Genomic DNA, 19,334 nt, shown 5'->3' on the forward strand with positions numbered 1-19,334 from the left:
CTACATAAAGAGTGGCAAGCAGGATAATGAATTTGGAGGAAACTCAATAAATTTTCTGGGAGGAGCCCCTTTGGCTCCACGGAGCTTACTAGGCTGATATGCTAATGTCAGACTTTGGCATCAGTCATGTGTATTGTCAGGGTTCACCCCCTTCCAGCCTGTGGTTGGGGTTGCTCCCATGGGTCTTAGCCCCTCAGTTCCTGGCGCCACTGTCCGCCCGGGGCTCCCTCAGTCGGCCAAGGGCTGGCCTTATACACCCCTAGCGAGTGGGGAGGTTCAAGCCTCCTATAACTCACCTGAACCTGCCCGTCCTGACACTGGGAGGTTCTCTCTCTCTTTGATATCTGGTCTGCTCTGAGGTCGCCAGTTGGGTGTTTAGACTCGTGTCCCAGCAACACGTCAGTGGTCTTATTGGTTATCTTAATTAACTGTGCAATGTCACGTGCAGTGCAAGGTGTCATAAAATGATCTCACTCAATATATATATATATATATATATATATATATATATATATATATATATATATATATATATATATGTCGTACCTAATAGCCAGAACGCACTTCTCAGCCTACTACGCAAGGCCCAATTTGCCTAATAAGCCAAGTTTTCCTGAATTAATATATTTTTTCTAATTTTTTTCTGATGAAATGATAAAGCTACCCATTTCATTATGTATGAGGTCAATTTTTTTTTATTGGAGTTAAAATTAACGTAGATATATGACCGAACCTAACTAACCCTACCTAACCTAACCTAACCTATCTCTATCGGTTAGGTTAGGTTAGGTAGCAGAGAAAGTTAGGTTAGGTTAGGTTAGGTAGGTTAGGTAGTCGAAAAAACATTAATTCATGAAAACTTGGCTTATTAGGCAAATTGGGCCATGCATAGTTGGCTGAGAAGTGCGTTCTGGCTATTAGGTACGACATATATATATATATATATATATATATATATATATATATATATATATATATATATATATATATATGGCCCTAAAGAATGGAGGCATACTTAAACTCATCAGTTAGTTTAAAAGTTTACTGAAGAAAAGGTAATATACACATATAAATTGCATAAGGAAATGTCTATAAGTGGGATCGTCTGCTGGTGGCAACACTCCTCTTGACACGTCTCTGGCAACACGGTCAGCTGACTGGGTCTACACCTGGAGCCGCGGGCACACAACTCATGCCTCTGGCAGCATGATCAGCTGACGGCTCCAACTGTCAGAAACGTCGTGGCTCTCATAGGCGGAGTTACATATGCCTCCCAGTGCCCGCAGCAGGCGATGCAGGGGGCCCCTCGTCACAGGGAGACGCCGTGCAGGGGCCCGCTGTGCGGAGTTACGTGACCAGGAACTGCCGAGTTGGGTCCCTCCTACCGTGTAGCTTGCGGACGAAGGCGATGGCCGCTAGATAGGCGTGCAGAGAGCGGTAAGCCAGGCCCCGCGAGGGCAGAGATTGCAGGAAGTTCACCAGAGTCGAAGGTGCAGCATCGAAGGGGCATTCTCCTCACCGTCCTGCCGAGACGTAGGCGGCGTACTCCACCCACTTAGCCCTGTAAGTACGCCTCGCCGCTGGCTGCGGGGAGTTGAATAGGGTCCTCACAGTTGCAGGGTGAAGTTGCAGGGCAGGAGGTGCGCGGGAACTGTTGTCGGCGTCTCGGCGAGGCCTGCTTCTCGCAGGAACAAGGGCGGCAGCGACACTGCACTGTTGTCCGATGTCACTGCACCTCCTCCGTCGCGGTGACCTGAGCCCGAGGAGGGCCCACGTGCTTGCGCAATGAGGGCCTGCAGCGTCGTCCAATCGCCTGCTGAAAGGGTGGGAGTTGTGTCACTGTGCCACCCGTTGCTTTGTCCGAATTGTCCAGCTGAGGTGTGCGCCCGGTGTCCGTGTCCGAGCCAGCCGAGGAGGGCTCTGTAGAGGGGGAGGCAAAGCGTGCGGGCTTGGTCCGTGCCCTGGCCGGCTGTGTCCGTGCTCCACTACGTTGCTGTCCTCGCGTTGACGCCGTCCGTGCCCTCTTCCGTGTTGCAGATGTTGGGTGGTCCGGCTTCTCGCCACTGCGGAAAGAGGGAACGTTAGTGACCCCCTGACTAACCTGGCGACAGGCAGGGGGGGAATAAACCCGGCTGCCGCGCTTTCTAGCATAACATACGCCGCCCCAACTAACAGTAATTAAGACACGTTGCCGGGGATAAAAACAGAATCCTGCAGGCACGAAGGAGGGGGGGGGGGATGGTAAGACAAGCAGACGTAGGAGGAACCAAGGAGACGTTTCCCACAGGCGTGCCCGCACGGCTGGGGGGGGGGGGGGGCGGAAATAACAGTGGGCCGAAGAGAAGATAACGTCGCCGAGGCGCGCTGGACGGCACACAACCCAGTCTGAGAGGGACATAGGCCCTAAAGCGAGAGGCGATAACATAGAATGGGATGGAAGAATGCAGAAGTAAGAGGGCGAGACCGAGTAAACAGGGAACCATGGGGGGGGGGGGCAACCGATAAGCCGCGACTCACGCACCGCTGGCCATACCTAAACATACCTAGACAGGAAGGGGAGAAGCATAAAAGTAACCCAGCAAAAGAGACAAGCAGCTGTCAAAGCATAGCCTGCAGGAGGCGAATGACTGGGGAAGGCTGACGAACAGGCCCCAATAACTTAAAGCAAGGGCAAGAGGCCTGTAACACAGCAACGAGCCCGACGCGTCGGAATTTACCCAAACCATAAAGGCAATTAAGCTCAGTAAACACCCGAAGGAGACCAAGGAAATATCTAGGCAACAGAAAGAAAGTTAACCAACCCAATGAAAAAACTCCAGAGAAGGGGGGGGGGGAAGTAGCCTGAATAAACAAGCAAGAAGCAAGAGGCCCGCAACACCGATAGCAAGGCAAGCAGCAGACCTTACAGACGTAGTAGCAACAAGCGTAGTTGAACGACAGAAGAACCGGGGGAAGAACATAACTAACAGCGAGAGCTAGGCGTAAACGAGAATAAATGAAAGGAACCCAACAACTGCAGGGCCAGAAGCGTAAAGCTAGAGGCGAGTGCCCACAACTGCACCTCGCACATCCTGGCTGCCTTGAAAAACAACGGCGAAGGAAAGGGGACTACTAACTGTAGACACTGCCAAGGAAATAAACAAAAGATGGCGGTCAGGTGAAGTCGAGTCGGTCAGGTGAAGTCGAGTCGGTCAGGTGAAGTCGAGTCGGTCAGGTGAAGTCGAGTCGGTCAGGTGAAGTCACAGTGAGAGGTTGTGTTAACCGGAGCTCCTGAGTGTTGTTATATTATCATAGCAATATGGAAGTTGTAGTTAAGGACCTGGTGACTCTAGTGGGAGCCCTGAGGACAGAGTTGGACTCTCTGCGGGAGGAGGTGCGTCAGCTTAAAAAACAACGAGAAGTAACGAAGGAGGAGACCAGCAGTAAAGGGACCTCGTCTTGGAGAGTTGCGAAAGACAGGGGCCTTAAGAAGACTTTGATAAAGCCGCCTTCAAACGCCATAGCAACTTCAAATTCATTTGACGTTTTGGAGGACGAGTGCTGTGGAGAGACTGTGGATCGCGCAAAAGGGAAAGCAACGAAGAGAAAGGAAGCGCAGGCCCCTCAGAAAGTAAAGGAAGTACCTAAGCAAACATTAGTTGTGGGAGATTCCCAGATAAGGTATTTGGATAGAACGTTTTGTGCTAGAGATAGGGGGAACAGGTTAAGGGTTTGCTATCCCGGAGCTGGCATTGGTGATATTATAAACAACATGAATGATATTATGGCTGGTAATGGGAACAATCCCATTATTTGCATTAGCGTGGGAGGAAATGATGTTGGTCGAGTCAGGAGTGAGGAACTGATTCAGAGGTATAAAACAGCCATAGAGTTAGTTAGGAGCAAGGGAGGAATCCCGATCATATGTGGCATTCTTCCAAGAAAGGGAGTGGGAAATGAATGGATATCGAGGGCACTTGGTGTCAATTGCCGGCTGGAAAGATATTGCAAATCAAATGCAATATCTTTCATAGACAACTGGGAACACTTCTATGGAAGAAATGAAATGTATGCTCGTGATGGGGTGCATCTATCGAGAGCTGGGGTTGTTGCTGTTGCGAACTCGCTAGAAGAAGTGGTTAGAGGTGTTTGTTTGGGTTTAAACTGTTAGTAGATAGAGGTATGGGAATTGATTTGGAGGAAGGAGGTAATAAAAGTATGTGTTTGTGGGAGAAAGGAATTGGCAAAACGATCAGGGAAAGAGAAGGTCCGCAAAATAACAATTCACTTAGGGTATATTACACTAACAGTAGAAGTCTAAGAAATAAAATTAACGAATTAAATGCTCTTGTCTGCACAGAAAAAATAGATATTATTGCACTTACCGAAACGTGGATGAATGTAGAAAATAGAGAACTATTAGCTGAATATCAAATATATGGATTTAAACTATTTCACACAGATAGATATATTAGACGAGGAGGTGGAGTAGCCATATATGTTAGGGACAATTTGAAATGTAGTCTCAAAGAGGGAATCAAAACAGAGCCACACACAGAAACTATTTGGATTGAATTAAACGAAAAAGCTAATAATATTATAATAGGAGTAATATATAGGCCACCAAATTTAGACAGAATGGAAGCAAAGCATCTATGGGATGAAATATCTAGAGCATCTAGATCTAACAGTATTTATGTCATGGGTGACTTTAATTTTAGCGGAATAAACTGGTTGAACAAAACAGGGAATAGTGAAGCAGAAGATTTTCTAGAATTAATTGACGATTGCTTTCTTACGCAACACATTAAGGAACCAACACGGGAAAATAATATTTTAGATTTAGTGTTAACTAACAGGGAAACGCAAATTAATGACATCGAAATAGGGAGTGAGCTAGGGAGCAGTGATCACAAAGAAATCAGATTTAGCATAGAATGGAATAGACCAGTAGGAGAAAATTCTGTTAAAGTGCCAGATTTTCGAAAAGCTGATTTTAATAGCCTAAGAAATTTTTTGGGTCAAATTGATTGGAAAGGCTTGGGTATGGGGTGTGGGCCGGTCTTGGAGCGAGACATGAACCCAGCGATAGGTGACTTAAATGGGGATTTCGATGTGGATTCAATATATAACTTATTTAAGAATATTCTAAACAAAGCACAGGAACGTAGTATACCATACAAATTGAATAGATCGTATACTAATGACCCAAAGTGGATAACAAAGAATTTGAAGAACCTTATAGGTAAAAAGAGAGCTTGGTACAAAAGGATTAAAAATGGGGAGGTCACTTTAGAACAGGAATTCGTACAACTGGTTAGAAATGTTAAAAAAGAGATAAGGAAAGCAAAAAGGAACTATGAAGTTCGCATAGCAGGGCAAGCAAAGACAAATCCTAAAGGGTTTTTTCAGTTATATCGTACTAAGACTAGGGAAAGGATAGGTCCATTAAAAACTGAGACTGGTCAAATAACAGATAGTGATGAAGAGATCAGTAGTATTTTTAATAAATATTTTGTATCTGTATTTACTAAAGAGGAACTGAACAATATGCCTTCAGCCGAACAAGTCTATGTGGGTGGGGACGAGGACAGGTTGACGAGTTTAGCAGTTACCAGGGAGGATGTTCTTAAACAAATAGTAAAACTCAAACCAAACAAATCCCCAGGGCCGGATGAAGTGTTTGCTAGGGTGCTTAAAGAATGCAAAGAGGAGCTTTGTGACCCACTGTCAACCATATTTAATAAATCAATAGAGTCAGGCAGAGTGCCAGAGTTTTGGAAAGTTGCTAATGTGATACCAGTTTTTAAGAAAGGAGATAGATCACTTGCGTCTAACTATCGACCAATTAGCCTAACGTCTATTGTGGGAAAGTTACTCGAATCTATAATAGCAAATAAAATTCGTCTTCATCTTGAAAAACATAAATTAATAATTGAGTCGCAACATGGTTTTATAAATGGCCGTTCATGTTTAACAAATTTGTTATCTTTTTATTCTAGCATTGTTGAGGCAGTTGATAGTGGTAAGGATTGCGATGTTGTATACCTTGACTTTAGCAAAGCTTTTGATACAGTGCCACATGAAAGACTGATTAAAAAAATAGAGTCTCATGGTATTGGGGGTGCTATATTAAGCTGGATTAGGGCATGGCTATACCAAAGGAAACAGAGAGTTAGTATAAATGGAATCAAGTCAGAGTGGGAAAATGTTGTAAGTGGAGTGCCTCAAGGCTCTGTCCTGGGACCTCTGTTGTTTATAATATATATAAATGATTTAGATTCAGGTTTGAGTAGCAACATTTGCAAATTTGCCGATGATACGAAAATCGGTAGGGAAATTAATTCGGAGGAGGACTCACTATCACTTCAAGTTGATCTAGATAGGGTTTTGAAATGGTCAAAGGATTGGCAGATGCAGTTTAATGCTGATAAATGTAAAGTTCTGAGGTTAGGTAATGATGATAGAGTTACAAGATACGAGCTAGATGGTGTTGTGATTGCGAAGTCGGATTGCGAAAGGGATCTGGGAGTTATGATTAGTAAGAATTTAAAACAAAAGGATCAATGCATAAATGTTCGTAATAAGGCAAATCGGACACTTGGATTTATTAATCGCAGCGTTAGTAACAAGACACCTGGTGTGGTTCTCAAGCTATATCTTGCTCTAGTTAGGCCCCATTTAGATTATGCAGTTCAGTTTTGGTCGCCATATTATAGAATGGATATAAATTCACTTGAACGTGTCCAGCGTAGGATGACTAAGTTAATTCCCCAAATTAGAAATCTTTCATATGAAGAAAGATTAACAAAGCTTAAGTTGCATTCACTGGAAAGGCGAAGAGTTAGGGGTGACATGATAGAGGTTTACAAGTGGATGAATGGACATAACCGGGGGGATATTAATAGGGTATTAAAAGTATCAACACAGGACAGAACACGAAACAATGGATATAAATTGGATAAGTTTAGATTTAGGAAAGACTTGGGTAAATACTGGTTCAGTAACAGGGTTGTTGATTTGTGGAACCAATTGCCGCGTAACATTGTGGAGGTGGGGTCCCTCGATTGTTTCAAGCACGGGTTGGACAAGTATATGAGTGGGATTGGGTGGTTATAGAATAGGAGCTGCCTCGTATGGGCCAATAGGCCTTCTGCAGTTACCTTTGTTCTTATGTTCTTATGTTCTTATGGCAGAAACAAAATAACGTAAGGCAAATATAACATTTCGCCCTATAGTAAAAATTGTTTATAACAAACATAAAGGATGCACGACACAAATGTAACCAATTAAGTAACAGGGATTAAATAGTGGTAGGCGAATGGGACATTTCGCCCTATAATAAATAGATAACAAATTTAATGACAAACATAAAATGATGCACAGCACAAATGTTACCAAATAAGTAAGATGTATTAAATTGCGGTAGGCTAAATGGAACATTTCGCCCTAGAATAAATAAAACCATTTTTACATTAAGAAAACGGAGGAGAAGCATAACATAAATATAACCATATAAGTAACGTGAATAAACTGCAAGAACTAAGCATAAACTACTGTGACTACCGATGAAACTAGGCAAAAGTGCAGGGCCAGGAAACGGGAAGCTAAAAGGGGGGGCCCGCGAATACTGCAAATAGCCCAGCCTGGCTGACTTTACTTAATAATTTACTTAGGAACTCTGCAAATAGCACATCCTGGCTGACTCTACTTAATAATTTACTTTGTAACTCTGCAAATAGCACATCCTGCCTGACTTTACTTAATAATTTACTTAGTAACTCTGCAAATAGCACATCCTGGCTGACTTTACTTAATAATTTACTTAGGAACTCTGCAAATAGCACATCCTGGCTGACTTTACTTAATAATTTACTTAGTAACTCTGCAAATAGCACATCCTGGCTGACTTTACTTAATAATTTACGTAGGAACTCTGTAAATAGCACATCCTGGCTGACTTTACTTAATAATTTACTTAGTAACTCTGCAAATAGCACATCCTGGCTGACTTTACTTAATAATTTACGTAGGAACTCTGCAAATAGCACATCCTGGCTGACTCTACTTAATAATTTACTTAGTAACTCTGCAAATAGCACATCCTGGCTGACTTTACTTAATAATTTACTTAGTAACTCTGCAAATAGCACATCCTGGCTGACTTTACTTAAGAATTTAATTAGTAACTCTGCAAATAGCACATCCTGGCTGACTTTACTTAATGACGTAAGGCAAGGAAAAATGAGCAAACATACTGAACACAGCAACGCAAAATTAAACATGCGACATGAGCAAAGCATCAACTGTCGGAGTAAATTAAGGTAGGCTGTTTGGGAAAAAGAATCCGTGGTAATCTGAAAGCAGGAGGCATGTTAGTGCTGAAATGTAGAACGTAATTAAGAGTAAGGGCAAGGCATGTCGCGACGAGATGTCTGCAAGTACAAAATAAGAAACCTTCCATATAAAGTGTGTGAAAATCTTAATTTACATTGTCTTAGGAAGGCAAAGAACGGGATAGCATTAAATATACGACGTTCCCGACGACGCTTCGACGCCGCCATCTGCTGGAGGGTACCGTGCCCCAGGCAACGTGGGGGCCACCCCCTGTCCAGGGCACCTGAATAGGGGCAAGGCATGGCACGTGATATCTGCAAGTACAAAATAAGGGTGTACAATCGGCGTGCATATATAACCATTTTTACATTAAGAGAACGGAGGTGAAGCATAACATAAATATAACCAAATAAGTAACGTGAATAAACTGCAAGAGCCAAGCGTAAATACTGTAACCACTGAGGAAACTAGGCAAAAATGCAGGGCCAGGGAACGTAAAGCAAAATAAGGGCCCGCGAATACTGCAAATAGCACCTCCTGGCTGACTTTACTTAATAAATTACTTATAACTCTGCAAATAGGACATCCTGGCTGACTTTACTTAATGACGTAAGACAAGGAAAAGTGAACAAACACACTGTAGCACAGCGAACGCAAAATTGAACATGCGACATGCGCGAGGCAACGAATGAAGGAGTAAATTAAGTTAGTCTGTTGGCAAAAGGAATCCGTGGTGACCTGAAAGCAGAGGCATGTCAGTGCTGAAATGTAGAACATAATTATGAATAAGGGCAAGGCATGTCGCGAGATGTCTGCAAGTACAAAATAAGAAACCTTCCATATAAAGTGTGTGAAAATCTTAATTTACAAGTCTTAGAAAGGCAAAGAATGGGATATCATTAAATATACGACGTTCCCGACGACGCTTCGACGCCGCCATCTGCTGGAGGGTACCGTGCCCCAGGCAACATGGGGGCCACCCCCCTGTCCAGGGCACTGCCCCTGGAACTGTACGCCGAGGACTTAACGAACACCGAGGGAGACGAGTCAACTTGGATTGCCGGCGGCAACGCCAAACCCAGGGCCTGTGGTGCGTACCGTTTGACGTAAACCTGCAGACGTCGTCGTGCTGATCTCGGGTCCGTGCTTACAACGCCAGCGTCTCCCTCCGACGTTGAAGAACAACCGACGACACAAGGCGGACGGGCAGGCGGACGAACGCTGAACTTGCAACGTAGGAGGAATCCTTGCTACAACGGACGGGCAGGGCGCTTAAGACAAACACACCGGGCTACACCGGCCAGGCGGGAACGCCTGGGAACCAACCTGCCGGTCGACACCGGCCAGACTGAGTACATGGAGTAACGGTCCTTGCTACCCCCCAGGCAAGCAGGACACGTGCCTGAGGGCCTGGGCGACGGAAAGCTTTAAATAACACACCGGGCTACACCGGCCAGACGAACGTCTGGGTACAACATGCCGGTCTTACACCAGGCAGACGGACGTCTGGGGACAACTTGTTCGGCGACAACTCCGGGGAAGACGTACCTGGGGACTCCGGGACTCCAAAGGGGCCTGGGGCTAACTCCCCGGGCAACACGGCCGGGCGAGACGTCCGAGGGCGACGTGCCTAGCTGAGAACACACCACACACGCCAAGAACCCCGTGGCCTACCAGCCAAGCGCTGCCACAAGGCGCTGGGAACCAACCTGCCGGGCAACACCGGCCAGACGGAGGACAAGGAGTAACGGTCCTGGCAACCCCCCAGGCAAGCAGGACACGTGCCTGAGGGCCTGGACGACGGAAAGCTTGAAATAACACACCGGGCTACACCGGCCAGACGTACGTCTGGGGACTACATGCCGGTCTTACACCGGGCAGACGGACGACTGGGGACAACTTGTTCGGCGACAACTCCGGGGGAGACGTACCTGGGGACTCCGGGACTCCAAAGGGCCTGGGACTACCTCCCCGGGCAACACGGCCGGGCGAGACGTCCGAGGGCGACGTGCCTAGCTGAGAACACACCACACACGCCAAGGACCCCGCGGCCTACCAACCAAGCGCTGCCACACGGCATGCTCAGGGCCTAGACGAAAGGGAGGGGGGGGGGTGGGCCGCACACAGGCGCGCCTGTACGGGCGCAAGGCAGCCCGAGCCCCGACGTGGGGAAACCGTGGCGCAAAGCCACGTGGATTAGCACCCAAATAAGGGAACAGGAAGGGCAGAACACAGCCCAGCCGTGCCACGTGGCAGTACGACCAGGCGTGTGCCCCATAGCAGGCCCGGGCGAAGGGCCGGAACCTGGCCACGAGTCGTCGCCAGAGCGACGCTTGTCCGCACAGGGAGACCCGACCCCTGGGGACGCCCAGGGAAACCGGCAGACCGGCAACAGGGAACACCCGAGGGAAAACAGGAAAGTCGCAGAAGCACGCCCTGCCGGCCAGGCACGTGACGCCCCGGCAAGGCATGGGCCCCAAGGCGGGGCCCGCCAGAGGGCCGCCCACGCCTGGCCACGTGTCGCCGCCACCAAGAACATGCGCCCCGGGCGTAGGACCGAACCTGGCCACAAGCCGTCGCCGACGGCGACACATGTCCTCGGACAAGGAGAAAACCTGGCCCCCTGGGCCGGCCCAGGGAACCCGGCGGGCCCGCAGCGGGGAGCCCCGAAGGAAAGGCGGGAAGGACGCCGACGCACGCCCAAACGACCAGACACGTGGTCGATGGCGGCGAGGCATGGGCCCCAAGGCAGAGCACGAAGGGCGAAGGGCCCTTCACGCCTGGCCACGTGGCGACGCCGGCAAGGGCACGCCTGGCCGCCGACGGGGCCCCGGGCAGGGCGCGCACCTGGGCACACCACGCTGCGGGGCCCCCTGGACACGACGGGCGCGGCTGGACGGTGCCCCACCTGAGAGGAGACCGAACGCAGGCCCCTAGGGACGCGGCCCGGCGCACGCCGACCCTAAGCCAGCCACGCGACCTGCACGGCACGGGGGCGCCAGACACGGGGCCAAGAAGGGCGCCCCAGCTCTCCCGGGAACTAGGAGCAGAGAGCCCAAAGGACTAACTAAGTCGGCACACACGTACCGCGAGGGGATGGCGCTTGGCACACGCCGCACTGGGGAGGTCCTGACTAGAATTGAACAGAAAACCTCACCTTGGGGTTAAAAGTGTAGGGCAGGAGGCCCCTGCCGGGTCGGTCTGGGGTGTCGAGGGCCCCATGATGTCCGTGAGAGAGAGGCCAGGTACCGAGGCAGCTGGCGTGATGTCCATCTCGTGCGAAGTCGGGCGGCCGGGGAGTGGTTGCGAGGGCAGCGGCGGGGGCAGGCGGAGTGAGGGCAGAGCCCCTCTGTGCCCCCGTATTTATACGGCCCCAGACTGCCCGCACAACGCCGCGGGACGCGCTGCGCAAATGTTTCTTTCTCCCCCATCAGAAACATCCCCGCTTTGCGAAGCAGTGGCCATATCTGTAAGAATAGATTTCATTCGACTTGTACAGGAGTGAATAACACCATGGGACTGAGAGCCAGCCACTTGCTCTTGGTGTGTAAAAATGACCTGCCAGCTTGGAATATCCTAAAAAAAACTTCTAGATGACATGACGCATGAACGGAAAACATCGTTCATTGAAAGCCTACCAGCCATCCAGAAAGAGTGGGAAAGGAACAACAATAATTCTAATAGACCAGGGGGCAGAAGCTATAGTCAGGGATGAAACTGAAGCAGAAACTCAGGAAGTTGTAAACTCTGACTCAGTATGCCCGGATGTAGATGACAGTAAACTAGAAAGTGTAACAGACAGCACTGACAGCTCGATAGGTACAGACACTACAACGGGCCCCGATAGAGTGAGTCAGACCAGAAGGACAGACTTGTGCAAATTTTATGCAAAGGGCATATGCAGACATAGATATGCTGGTAATAAGAAAGAATAAGAATGCAGTTACCAACATCCAATAAAATGTTTAAATATGCTTAGGAAAGATGAGTGTCGATTTGGATCAAATGTAAGTTTTTCCATCCTGACATGTGCCAAACCTCACTGGAGGACAGAAAATGCTATGACCTCTGCTGCCCATACTTTCATGGGAAAGGCACAGAACGCTACATAAAGAGTGGCAAGCAGGATAATGAATTTGGAGGAAACTCAATAAATTTTCTGGGGGGAGCCCCTTTGGCTCCACGGAGCTTACTAGGCTGATATGCTAATGTCAGACTTTGGCATCAGTCATGTGTATTGTCAGGGTTCACCCCCTTCCAGCCTGTGGTTGGGGTTGCTCCCATGGGTCTTAGCCCCTCAGTTCCTGGCGCCACTGTCCGCCCGGGGCTCCCTCAGTCGGCCAAGGGCTGGCCTTATACACCCCTAGCGAGTGGGGAGGTTCAAGCCTCCTATAACTCACCTGAACCTGCCCGTCCTGACACTGGGAGGTTCTCTCTCTCTCTTTGATATCTGGTCTGCTCTGAGGTCGCCAGTTGGGTGTTTAGACTCGTGTCCCAGCAACACGTCAGTGGTCTTATTGGTTATCTTAATTAACTGTGCAATGTCACGTGCAGTGCAAGGTGTCATAAAATGATCTCACTCAATATCGAGTGAGAGGAGAGCCAGCCGAGGAGGGCTCTGTAGAGGGGGAGGCAAAGCGTGCGGGCTTGGTCCGCGCCCTGGCCGGCTGTGTCCGTGCTCCACTACGTTGCTGTCCTCGCGTTGACGCCGTCCGTGCCCTCTTCCGTGTTGCAGATGTTGGGTGGTCCGGCTTCTCGCCACTGCGGAAAGAGGGAACGTTAGTGACCCCCTGACTAACCTGGCGACAGGCAGGGGGGGAATAAACCCGGCTGCCGCGCCTTCTAGCATAACATACATATATATATATATATATATATATATATATATATATATATATATATATATATATATATATATATATATATATATATATATATATGGCCCTAGAGAATGGAGGCTTACTTAAACTCATCAGTTAGTTTAAAAGTTTACTGAAGAAAAGGTAATATACACATATAAATTGCATAAGGAAATGTCTATAAGTGGGATCGTCTGCTGGTGGCAACACTCCTCTTGACACGTCTCTGGCAACACGGTCAGCTGACTGGGTCTACACCTGGAGCCGCGGGCACACAACTCATGCCTCTGGAAGCATGATCAGCTGACGGCTCCAACTGTCAGAAACGTCGTGGCTCTCATAGGCGGAGTTACATATGCCTCCCAGTGCCCGCAGCAGGCGATGCAGGGGGCTCCTCGTCACAGGGAGACGCCGTGCAGGGGCCCGCTGTGCGGAGTTACGTACCCCTTGAGGAGTTGGGTGACCAGGAACTGCCGAGTTGGGTCCCTCCTACCGTGTAGCTTGCGGACGAAGGCGATGGCCGCTAGATAGGCGTGCAGAGAGCGGTAAGCCAGGCCCCGCGAGGGCAGAGATTGCAGGAAGTTCACCAGAGTCGAAGGTGCAGCATCGAAGGGGCATTCTCCTCGCCGTCCTGCCGAGACGTAGGCGGCGTACTCCACCCACTTAGCCCTGTAAGTACGCCTCGCCGCTGGCTGCGGGGAGTTGAATAGGGTCCTCACAGTTGCAGGGTGAAGTTGCAGGGCAGGAGGTGCGCGGGAACTGTTGTCGGCGTCTCGGCGAGGCCTGCTTCTCGCAGGAACAAGGGCGGCAGCGACACTGCACTGTTGTCCGATGTCACTGCACCTCCTCCGTCGCGGTGACCTGAGCCCGAGGAGGGCCCACGTGCTTGCGCAATGAGGGCCTGCAGCGTCGTCCAATCGTCTGCTGAAAGGGTGGGAGTTGTGTCACTGTGCCACCCGTTGCTTTGTCCGAATTGTCCAGCTGAGGTGTGCGCCCGGTGTCCGTGTCCGAGCCAGCCGAGGAGGGCTCTGTAGAGGGGGAGGCAAAGCGTGCGGGCTTGGTCCGCGCCCTGGCCGGCTGTGTCCGTGCTCCACTACGTTGCTGTCCTCGCGTTGACGCCGTCCGTGCCCTCTTCCGTGTTGCAGATGTTGGGTGGTCCGGCTTCTCGCCACTGCGGAAAGAGGGAACGTTAGTGACCCCCTGACTAACCTGGCGACAGGCAGGGGGGGAATAAACCCGGCTGCCGCGCCTTCTAGCATAACATACGCCGCCCCAACTAACAGTAATTAAGACACGTTGCCGGGGATAAAAACAGAATCCTGCAGGCACGAAGGAGGGGGGGGGATGGTAAGACAAGCAGACGTTGGAGGAACCAAGGAGACGTTTCCCACAGGCGTGCCCGCACGGCTGGGGGGGGGGGGGGCGGAAATAACAGTGGGCCGAAGAGAAGATAACGTCGCCGAGGCGCGCTGGACGGCACACAACCCGGTCTGAGGGACATAGGCCCTAAAGCGAGAGGCGATAACGTAGAATGGGATGGAAGAATGCGGAAGTAAGAGGGCGAGACCGAGTAAACAGGGAACCAGGGGGGGGGGGGCAACCGATAAGCCGCGGCTCGCGCACCGCTGGCCATACCTAAACATACCTAGACAGGAAGGGACAAGCATAAAAGTAACCCAGCAAAAGAGACAAGCAGCTGTCAAAGCATAGCCTGCAGGAGGCGAATGACTGGGGAAGGCTGACGAACAGGCCCCAATAACTTAAAGCAAGGGCAAGAGGCCTGTAACACAGCAACGAGCCCGACGCGTCGGAATTTACCCAAACCATAAAGGCAATTAAGCTCAGTAAACACCCGAAGGAGACCAAGGAAATATCTAGGCAACAGAAAGAAAGTTAACCAACCCAATGAAAAAACCCCAGAGAAGGGGGGGGGGAAGTAGCCTGAATAAACAAGCAAGAAGCAAGAGGCCCGCAACACCGATAGCAAGGCAAGCAGCAGACCTTACAGACGTAGTAGCAACAAGCGTAGTTGAACGACAGAAGAACCGGGGGAAGAACATAACTAACAGCGAGAGCGAGGCGTAAACGAGAATAAATGAAAGGAACCCAACAACTGCAGGACCAGAAGCGTAAAGCTAGAGGCGAGTGCCCACAACTGCACCTCGCACATCCTGGCTGCCTTGAAAAACAACGGCGAAGGAAAGGGGACTACTAACTGTAGACACTGCCAAGGAAATAAACAAAAGATGGCAGAAACAAAATAACGTAAGGCAAATATAACATTTCGCCCTATAGTAAAAATTGTTTATAACAAACATAAAGGATGCACGACACAAATGTAACCAATTAAGTAACAGGGATTAAATAGTGGTAGGCGAATGGGACATTTCGCCCTATAATAAATAGATAACAAATTTAATGACAAACATAAAATGATGCACAGCACAAATGTTACCAAATAAGTAAGATGTATTAAATTGCGGTAGGCTAAATGGAACATTTGCCCTAGAATAAATAAAACCATTTTTACATTAAGAAAACGGAGGAGAAGCATAACATAAATATAACCATATAAGTAACGTGAATAAACTGCAAGAACTAAGCATAAACTACTGTGACTACCGATGAAACTAGGCAAAAGTGCAGGGCCAGGAAACGGGAAGCTAAAAGGGGGGGCCCGCGAATACTGCAAATAGCCCAGCCTGGCTGACTTTACTTAATAATTTACTTAGGAACTCTGCAAATAGCACATCCTGGCTGACTCTACTTAATAATTTACTTAGTAACTCTGCAAATAGCACATCCTGGCTGACTTTACTTAATAATTTACTTAGTAACTCTGCAAATAGCACATCCTGGCTGACTTTACTTAATAATTTACTTAGGAACTCTGCAAATAGCACATCCTGGTTGACTTTACTTAATAATTTACTTAGTAACTCTGCAAATAGCACATCCTGGCTGACTTTACTTAATAATTTAATTAGTAACTCTGCAAATAGCACATCCTGGCTGACTTTACTTAATAATTTACTTAGTAACTCTGCAAATAGCACATCCTGGCTGACTTTACTTAATAATTTACTTAGTAACTCTGCAAATAGCACATCCTGGCTGACTTTACTTAATAATTTACTTAGGAACTCTGCAAATAGCACATCCTTTTCACACTAGAGATGCTATACCGATGATGATAGTTTTCAAGACGCTAGTGCTCTCTAGAGTGGAATACTGCTGCATAATGAAAGCCCCTTTCAAAGCTGGAGAAATTACTGACCTATACTTATGCATTTATCTTCGGTTTAACACAACAGGCACCAGACACACGCTAGGCATCATACACACTAGGATAAAACAAACATTAGGCCAGAAGTCAGAAAAGAATTCAAAGAATTTTACTGGAAAGGCTTGCTGTTAGGAAAGGAAGTAATTGAGATGAATTAATGCACAGTATGTCAATTTTGTGAAATATATGATAAAGGAACAAAAACATTTATACCAAAACAAAGATGCAGAACTAGGAAACAGGATTTGTTCAACTGAAATTTCAAGACGGACAGAGACCAAAAGACACAAAAATGGAATCAATATACGAAGAGGCCAAACCCCCAAACATACCAGTAATACAAAGAGAAACAACTACACGGCAGTGAGGAGAGAGGCAGAAAGAAATTTTGAAAAAAAGGAACAAACAAATGTAAAGTAGAACAAATCATATTCTATAAATACAGCAACAACCAATTGCAGGTAAAGGATAATATTCAGAGCTTTTAAATGCATGGATGGCGAAATACTCAAGAAATTGTTCACGACTTTTGTTAGACCAAAGTTGGAATATGCAGCGGTTGTATGGTGCCCATATCTTAAGAAGCACATAAACTGGAAAAGGTGCAAATAAGACATGCTACTAAGTGGCTCCCAGAACTGAAGGACAAGAACTATGAGGAGAGGTTAGAGGCATTAAATATACCAAATATACTACACAAATATATATACTACACATGCACAATAAACTACCCTACACAGGCTGAGTATGGTGTGTACAATAAATTATTAGCTAAAAGATAAGACTGAGTTTGTATAAATGGGGGTTAAGTCAGAGTGGGAAAATGTAAGTGGAGTGCCTAAAAACCCTGTCCTGGGACCTCTGTAATTCATAATATATACAAATAATTTAGACTCAGGTTTGGTCAGCAATATTTGAAAATTTCCAGACGATACAAAAGGGATTTTTTTCTGGATTCAGGATTATTTTTTTATTGCTGAAAACAGGTTTTCAGCAATAAAAGAAATACAGTATTGCTGGAACAACCGTCGACATCTTCAAGAGAAAACCTGAACATCTTCAAGAAGTGAAGATGACCTTGAGAAGAAGTATAGGTTGGGAGAAGTATAGGTTAGGAATTGTCTCCAAAGAATTCTCAAAGAATTACTCGTTATTGCTATCCAAGATAATTAGACGAGCCAAAGCTAAATACTACGAAGATAAATTTACCCAAATAAAGAGTACCTTACCTAAAAATATGTATGTACCTTACGTAAATAAACATTTGATTTTGAAGTGCCGGACAAACAAGGCTGTGGTGGATATGTGGGCCTGAGGGGCCTGTCCAAGCAACAGCCTGTTGGACCAAGCTCTCACATGTCAAGCCTGGCCTTGGAAGGTCTTGGTGAGTAGAACAACTACCAGAACCCTATAATGCATGTATCAAGGTGTCCAGGCAGTGAGCACCACATAATGCAGTGCAGTCCTGTAAGAATAAGCACAGTAAGTATGGGCATGGAGGGGGTGCAGCAGTGGCTTGTGAAGGGCTGGAGAGTAAATGGACATGCCCAGGGGTAAAAAGCATTAGGGTAACAGAACATAGCCCATAAAAATAGTAATGACAATGAATGAATAATTATATGAATGCAATAATACTTCATATCTCAATAGGAATACTAAGCAGGATGCAAGACAAGGTACTGGTGGTGATAGTGGTTGGTACAAGTCCTCACATCCCCACAGACACCAGTAACAGCCCTCACCTCCCAACACAGTACCCTTGTAGCGAGTTAATCTTATACTCGCTTCATTATCTTATAGCATAACTAATTAACACTAATTACAGAAGCTACACAGGTGATACTTTGGTGTGAGTTGAGCGCACTGAGCGTCGGTATCGCTACACCCTTGTTCCTTAACAACCCTTTGGACCTTTATTACAGAAAAATAGAATCAATTAATTTAATAAAATATAAAATATAAGTGCTTACTTACGATAATACTATCGGTGGAACACAAAATCTTCTTCTTCTTGATAGTAGGTGCAGTTTGCATGAAGGGTTAGTCCTCGCCATGACTGAACTGACGACAAAATGGCCGATGTGTTGATATGGCGTCAGGTGACGCTGTGACGTCACAGGTGAGGGACGCTTTGCGCATTACTCCCTCGTACTTAAAAAGTACTACAGGTACTTTTTGGTTTTATTTTTGAATATGGCAGAAGTTGGACAGCTTTTCAAATCATTATAAGGGAGTGAGTTCCATAGACTAGGTCCCTTTATTTACATAGAGTGTTTACATAGATTAAGTTTGACTCTGGGGATATCAAAGAGATATTTATGTCTGGTGGGGACGTGGCCATGTGTTCTATTACATCTGTCCAGGAAGAGTTTCAGAACAGGGTTTGCAGTTAGAAAAAGGGCTTTATAAACGTAATTTACACAGGAGAATGTATGGAGTGAATTTGTTTAGCATGTTTAAGGATTTGAACAAGGGAGCTGTGTGTTGTCTGAAGGTAGAGTTATTTATTGTCCTGATAGCAGATTTTTACTGGATGATGATGGGCTTGAGGTAGTTTGCAGAGGTTGAACCCCAAGCACAAACGCCATAAGAATGATAGGGATAGATAAGTGCATAATAGAGTGAGAGGAGAGCAGAGTAGGGTACATAATATCTGATCTTAAACAGTATACCAACTGTTTTAGAAACCTTTTTAGTTATGTGTTGTATATGGGTGCGGAAGTTGAGTCTCTTGTCTAAGTATAGGCTAAGAAACTTTCCATCATTTTTATTGCTAATGTTTACATTATCTATCTGAAGCTGAATTGCATTTGTTGATTTGTTTCCAAATAAGATATAGTAGGTCTTTTCTATGTTTTGTGTGAGGTTTGTTG

At 47.0% G+C, this 19,334-nt stretch overlaps 1 long non-coding RNA gene across 2 annotated transcripts; it reads right to left on the minus strand.

The window, feature by feature from the left end:
* Positions 1–1,028: 1,028 nt before the first annotated feature.
* Positions 1,029–18,572, minus strand: LOC123760103 (uncharacterized). 2 transcript variants are annotated; one of them, XR_011228767.1, is made up of 5 exons: positions 18,436–18,572; positions 12,717–14,346; positions 11,474–11,783; positions 8,471–8,630; positions 1,029–2,063 (listed from the first exon to the last, which is right to left on the minus strand). It is a non-coding gene; the product is annotated as an uncharacterized lncRNA (long non-coding RNA). The 2 variants fall into 2 exon arrangements; XR_011228768.1 differs by lacking the exon at positions 8,471–8,630.
* Positions 18,573–19,334: the final 762 nt, after the last annotated feature.

This window comes from Procambarus clarkii, chromosome 16 (genome assembly GCF_040958095.1).
Source record: "Procambarus clarkii isolate CNS0578487 chromosome 16, FALCON_Pclarkii_2.0, whole genome shotgun sequence".
NCBI lineage: Eukaryota > Metazoa > Arthropoda > Malacostraca > Decapoda > Cambaridae > Procambarus > Procambarus clarkii.